Consider the following 6,843-nt stretch of genomic DNA (forward strand, 5'->3'; position numbering starts at 1 on the left):
TGATTTATCTCATTCAAAATACATGGACATTGGGTACAAAATGAATATTTTCTGTTTTGTTTAATAAAATATGAAATGCATGTTGGGACATTTGAAAATATTCAAAAAATTTAGATTTGATATCTCAATTTTTTTATAGAGTATGAAACTCCCATTCTGTTGATATTTTTTTGTCTATGCTTGATGTACCCACTTGCAGTGCTTTCTTGATCAAATTTCTTTTTCTTCATCCAAACATATAGCTATCATAGCCAATTCATCCTCAAAAGTCCATGACCACTCACAACAGTGACATGACAGCAAGGTCATGTCACTGTTGTATGTAAATACTCGTCACTGTGCCGGCATATCACTGTTGTGTGTAAATGGACCCTAATGAGGACGAAGGAATAAATTGTCTGTCAGAAAATTTTTATATTCATTACATCAAATGATGATAAATTCATGACGGTCTGCTGAAGATATTTTTTGTAGACTTTTATATTTATCTGATCATGAAAATATACTTTTGAGATTAACAAAATTTTTTTGACAGTTAAATTTAATAGAACTTCTGTTTTTTAGGACCAAAAAACAATCAATGAAATGATCTCAATTACTCATTTTAACAAAGAACAGATGGTTGTTACTTTGGTAAGTTTTTAAATATTTTTAAAAATTTAAATATTATAACTAATTTAATTTTATTATATATACTACTAACTGAACATTTTGGTACTTGTGAATGTACGGGCGGCAATACCAGATGGTGGTGTCGCCCTGGTGATCAACATCTAAACTAGTACAGTCGACCTCCCTATAACACTGTTGATAATTCTGTTTTATATGAATTCCATGTTGTATGAGTTACTTAGATTTTACAAATATGTGTGCCGGGCTGTGAACGGCTCACATTTGTAAAATCTAAGTGACTCATATAAAAGGAATTATCAACCGTGTAATAGGGGGGTCGACTGTACCTGTATCCCTTTGAAACAGCCAGCTAACCTACATTAAACATGTTATTGACTGTCTGTTTTGTTATTTCCAAAACTTTGTCTGAAAGAAAGATGTCTACATTATATGATTTACCAGGCACAGAGGAAGAATCTACTATACGTTGTTTTTTCAAGAGAGGTATTTTAGTGTTCTATTATGCAAAAATGGCCATGAAATGATGTTAAATATGGAATTTAGAGATGCACTATTAGTAGCTGTGACCTAATAAGTCTTTATTCCAATAATTGGTTTAGTGGTTCAAGGATACCATTTTTAACAGTGATACCATTTCAATTTATTTATTGTATGGAAGAATTTATGCCTATTAAATGGTGTCAAAAGAATCTGAACATTTGAAATAAAATAACTATAGACTGGAACAGTTTTATGAGGGAGGTGTGTTTTCTACATTTGTTGAGACAACTAACAGGCAAATAGGTGGTCCTGGAAAAATTGTGAAATCAATGAAATGCTTTTCACAAGGCGAAAAAGCAACACTAGAAGGGTTCTTTTACAACAGTGGCTAATTTTGTGAAATATGCTGAGACACTGGTGATTGCTTTCTCGTTCCAAATAAAGAAGCAACCACACTCATGACAAAAATTGAGGAGCAAGTTGAAGAGAGATCAACAATATATTCTGACTTGGTGAGCCTACAAGACTGATGAACTGGAAAGAACAGGTTACAGTCTTTCTTACTGTGAATCATTAATTTTGTCTATCCAACAGCAGGTGCTCACACTCAAAATATTGAAAGACAGGCTCTGCTAAGCGGTGCAGTAAAAAACAATGAGGCATGGCTTGCCATCATCTGGAATCTTACCTTGCGGAGTTCATGTGGAAGAAGTCCTTGGGGTAAGAAAATCTTTTGAAAGCATATTAAAAGCATTTGCAGAAATATGGCAGCTGCAAACTATATGCCAGTAATATGAAATCATGTAAATGGTAAACGTGTAATGATACTTTAAAATAAATGATAATTTAAACTAATTTGTTTGCTAACTTTCTTAATTAAAACTTTGCAATAATCTTAACAGCATTGAAATAAATAAACAAATTGAGTATGTGTGTGTTTAATGTAGGTTAGACAGCTGAGTCAATTTGTTTTTTGGGGTACAGGTACTAGTTGAGATTGGGATGTTGGTTGTCAGGGCAGTGCCACCATCTGGGACAAAGATTCACAAGTACCAATGTTTTTTTTAATGGAGGTTCCACTGTATTCAATAAAATGAATCTTTCAGAACATATATATTTTTTTAATAAAGGATTTTATTAAATTGAAAAATTTTCATTTATACCTTTATCAAGTAAATAAAAATAATCCACATTTGATTAAATTTGTTCTTTATATTTAATTTATAATATGTTCAAAAACTATTCCATAAAATAGAGGAATAAATTTTAGACTATATCAATTTTTACATTAAAGCAAATGATGATATATTCATGACGGTCTGCTGAAGATTTTTGTAGATTCCTTCATTTTATCTGATGATGATGATATACTTTTGAGATTAAAAAACATTTATATAACATTTAATAGAACTTTTTTTTCCTTAGGATAAAAAGCACCAATCAAATGCTAATCACTTCAATTGAAAGGATATAAGTGCTGCATTAGTGCATAATAGTAACCAGTATGAGCATCTGTTTGAAGAAATTGAACCATAAAAAGAATTAAGATGGCTATATGTTACTTTGGTGAGCTTTAAATATTTATAATTTGATAATTTTATTACTTTAGATAGTAATTGAATATATTTCAAACACTAAGACTGGAATAAAGTATGTCAGAAAAACCTATGAAGCTTATAAATGAAATTCCAGTATAGTTTAATGCAGATAAAATATGAACATTTTCGATTTATATAGAAGATCATCTTCAGGATAGTGTGTTTTAATTAAAATGGAATGTGAGGAAAGGAACATTTTAAAATTTGAAAGCTACTCTACTGTCAGAATAAATATGATAGTGTAAGTAGTGTCTTTTGTCCTTCCTATGCCTAATGTGAATTAAGCTCATATAAATATTTAAAGTTTCTGCTTATGCTATTAAGCAGTGTGTACCTAGATCAGTGTTTCTCAATCTCTAACGAATCGTCACCCCCTTCAATAAAACCGTTACGTAGTATTGCCCCCTTCACTTCAAAATTCCAATGCGGAGGGCCAAGGCTAACCCCAAATTTGCACTGCATTGATTAGTGACTAGTATAATGTTATTTGTTTAATTATTGTACGATATAACAAATAAAATATCTAATTATTCTTACTATAATGTTTTACTATATTGCCCAAAAAATTGTTTTTTGCCCCCCGAAATATAAATTGTTACTAATTGCCCCTTCGACATGGAAAAATGCCCAGATGGGGGCAATATCACCCCTGTTGAGAAACACTGACCTAGATGGAAGCAAGTGTTGTGAAGCTCATGGTTTAAGTCTGAGTAAACTACAAAAACAGCACCCACATCGTCACCCATCTTGGAACTGTCAGTGTAAATCCTAAACATGAGGTGATCACCTGGATCTTTAAAGTAAACGTCAGGGGCAAGCTGGTGGGAGGAGTGGAAGAGTATTTTTGTCGATGCTGAATTTCTTGATATCATTGATGAAGGTCAAACTGGGGGAATCTTACCTACTCTAATCATTTTGTCAACATCAGAGTCACTAAAATCTCACCAGGGTAAGGTGACGCGATTTTTCTGTCAAATAATGTGTTTAATTTCTAAATTGATAGGGATCAATCCTGACATTATCAAAAGGGCACTAATGGGTTCAGCCCTATAAGCCTTACAATGTAGAGCTGCAATCCTTTGAACTCTACTGGAGTTTCATTATAAAGTTCATGGGTTGATTGAATGTGTGTGTAATTTTTCAAATAATTTCAGTTACATATTTCAAAAATACAGAAAAAAAAAACCCCATTCAAAAACTATTTTCAGCTTTACTTTTTCTGTAATGAATTTGTTTCACGGAATTAAAAATTATTCATATTTTTTCATTACTCTGTTTTAATTTCTTCATTATCAATTGTACAGTCTTGAGTGATTAATTAATCATGATAAATTTTATAGACGATATCTTTGAAAAAATAATTTATATAATGAACTTTGCCTAGTGAACACATTTTTTAAGTTTTATTTTTCCCTCCAGAATGGATGAATATGTCTATAGAAACCCTCGAACAAGTATTTAAGAATACAAGGGGCTAAAGCATCCCTGAATCAGTCCAGGAACTTCAGTAAAACCCTCAAGGATAAAATTTATTATGAGCTAGATGAGGCAATGTATCTATTTCAACAGATGAAACAATCTCTAATTAAACTTGCTAATAAAAATCAGGAACTACAAAACCAGGTGGCAGAAGCCAGGACTTTGGCTTGCATGGGCCACATGACTTCACAACATAAGAAATCAACATATGCTGAAGTTTTAAAAAGACCATCTTGTCCATCCAATGACAAAGTAATACTTGTGTACCCTAAGGATAATGAAAACATAGAAAGTGTAATGGAGGAAATAGGAAATAATAAAAAACACTGATGCACATATCCCAGGAAGGAAGGAAGCTTGTCTTGAGAAGTAAGTCTCTTTTATTTCTTAATTTATATTTTTAAAATGTTGATTTTATATTTTAAAAAAAAACTTCTTTCAAAACTTAATTTATGTTTACAGTTTTTAATTGAAAGCAAGTCTTATAACAGTATCCTCATCAATGTCAGCAGTGGAAGGAACAGTAAAAAGCAATTACTAAAATGTAAGTTTTGTTTTGACTAAATGCTTGATCCTTAAGACAATTATCTTTTTGAAAAAATATTTTGACTAGCGTTTTGAGTCTTCAAATGAATATCAAGATTTAAGTTTTTAATTACTTTTAATAATGTTCTTTCAAGAAATACTTTTATTTTATTAACTTGAATGTTTTGAGAAACATTATTAAAAATTAATATATCTTCAATTATTTTATTTGACATTGAGTGATATATGATTATGAGGATGATAAAGTATTTTATCATTATATTTGAATTTATTGAACATATGTTTTGACTATTATAATATAAATTTTTGTTTACAAGTATGTATTTTCTATTATCAGGATCAAAAATTTTTGTTTTATTTCATATACATGTATATTAAATAAAACAATTTTTGATCTGTGAAACTCTGTAGCATTATCTGTAAAGCCAGTATAATAAGTCCTGATAATAGAAAATACTTGTAGATGAAAATTTATATTATAATAAGTCAAGGACATTGTGACATTTTAATTAATATGTTTTGACTATATTGAATTTATACATTTGTGTGTGTAATGTAAATTTGTTAGATAATTAATTTCATAAACGTTCTTGTTAATGTAAAAATTGCATTTTAAAAAAATAGAAGAATTGTCACACGATTTTATGTATTTTAAGTAATTTTAAAAAGGACTAACCATTCCACCTTGTTAATAATTAGGGTTTTAATATGATAGACTGATAAATGCTAGATTATTAGCCACAACTGGCTATTCTTTTTTAAATGGCAATATATGTGCAGGGAAAAATAGATAAAAGGCATTTTATTAATGAGAGTTGTTATAAATTGTTTCAAACATTTTAGTGCATTGTAATGTGTGAAATGGGGGAAGTAGTAAGTTCTAACCCAAGTTGTCTTTGTGTCAAAGGGGAGATTCAAACACAACTGGCAACAGTTGAGAACACATGTCATTTTAGCATCTTTGCATGTGTCATGTAAAAATGCAAAAATGTATTTTCATAGCAAATTAAATAGCTTGTGCTGTTTTATAGATCTAATAGACCTGTACTTTTCAAATTTGTCAGCGTCTATTTGAGCTCAATTTTATTTAAATACATTCATGACTTCCCCTTGAGAGCAGAATCCAAATTGAATTTTTGAAAATAACTTTTGGAAGTATATAGCATGATTAGTTTTCATGCATTAGAAACAAACAATTTTCAATGACTAATATTTCTTTGTTATACTGTACTATTTTGAGTTTTTCAATGATGATATTGTGAGCATTGGGCAATGAAAACCTATGATTATATAAGTGCTAATTCTGAAAATGTAACAATAATAATAATAATCTAATTCTTATTTTTTAATATATTGTAATAGATTTTTCTTTTTACAGGAACTAAATACAGCTCTAATGTGAACTACCATCCCTATTCCAGTTTCAACATCACCATCTACAACAGATATTGGAAAATAAAATTCTGAAATACAACCTGTTGGAATTGGTTTTTATATTGCCAACAATTTTGTTTTGCATCTCCACAGATTAAATTAATGCATCAAAGTTTATTTTCAGTTTTATATTAATAAATGCCAATTCTTAGGTGATACAAATAAATTATACAGAAACTTCAATTATGTTATTTGAATTAAATTTCAAACAATAAAGTCAGTCATGACATTTAATCAGTAATAGTGAATCAATGTTTTTATTTCTTTTAGTAAAACTTCAAAATAAAAGTTTGATCAACATCAGTATTCAGTTTAGTGTTTATCATAAACTAATGTTAGAGAAACTTATGATTCCATGATGTAATTCTCAATAAGAATGGGAAGGATGTTCTAAATCAATAGAACATTTTACAATGCAAATAAATGGTATAAAAATTAAATATATATAGATAACTGTGTGAAAAAATATATTAACCTATCCCATGTTGACATTTTTCTCTGTTGCGTGTCGCATCGCATTGAATTTTCGTCTGTTAAGCCTAATGAAGACTATTGTATCATTAAAAATTATTTTTTTATTTTGTACAAACAAAATAAATATATTGAAAAATATAAAAACAATAAAAAATTATACTTCAGAAGTTAATTTAGTACAGTAGAGCCTCAAAAACTC

General features: G+C 29.5%; 1 long non-coding RNA gene across 1 annotated transcript; it reads left to right on the forward strand.

The window, feature by feature from the left end:
- The first annotated feature begins 531 nt into the window (after positions 1 to 531).
- LOC111639360 lies at positions 532 to 6,411 on the forward strand. The gene is made up of 5 exons (XR_002759055.1): positions 532 to 633; positions 2,539 to 2,679; positions 4,131 to 4,559; positions 4,653 to 4,734; positions 6,115 to 6,411. It is a non-coding gene; the product is annotated as an uncharacterized LOC111639360 (long non-coding RNA).
- Positions 6,412 to 6,843: the final 432 nt, after the last annotated feature.

Source organism: Centruroides sculpturatus, unplaced genomic scaffold (assembly GCF_000671375.1).
Source record: "Centruroides sculpturatus isolate CEXI.00-Female unplaced genomic scaffold, Cexi_2.0 scaffold1283, whole genome shotgun sequence".
Classification (NCBI taxonomy): Eukaryota; Metazoa; Arthropoda; class Arachnida; order Scorpiones; family Buthidae; genus Centruroides; species Centruroides sculpturatus.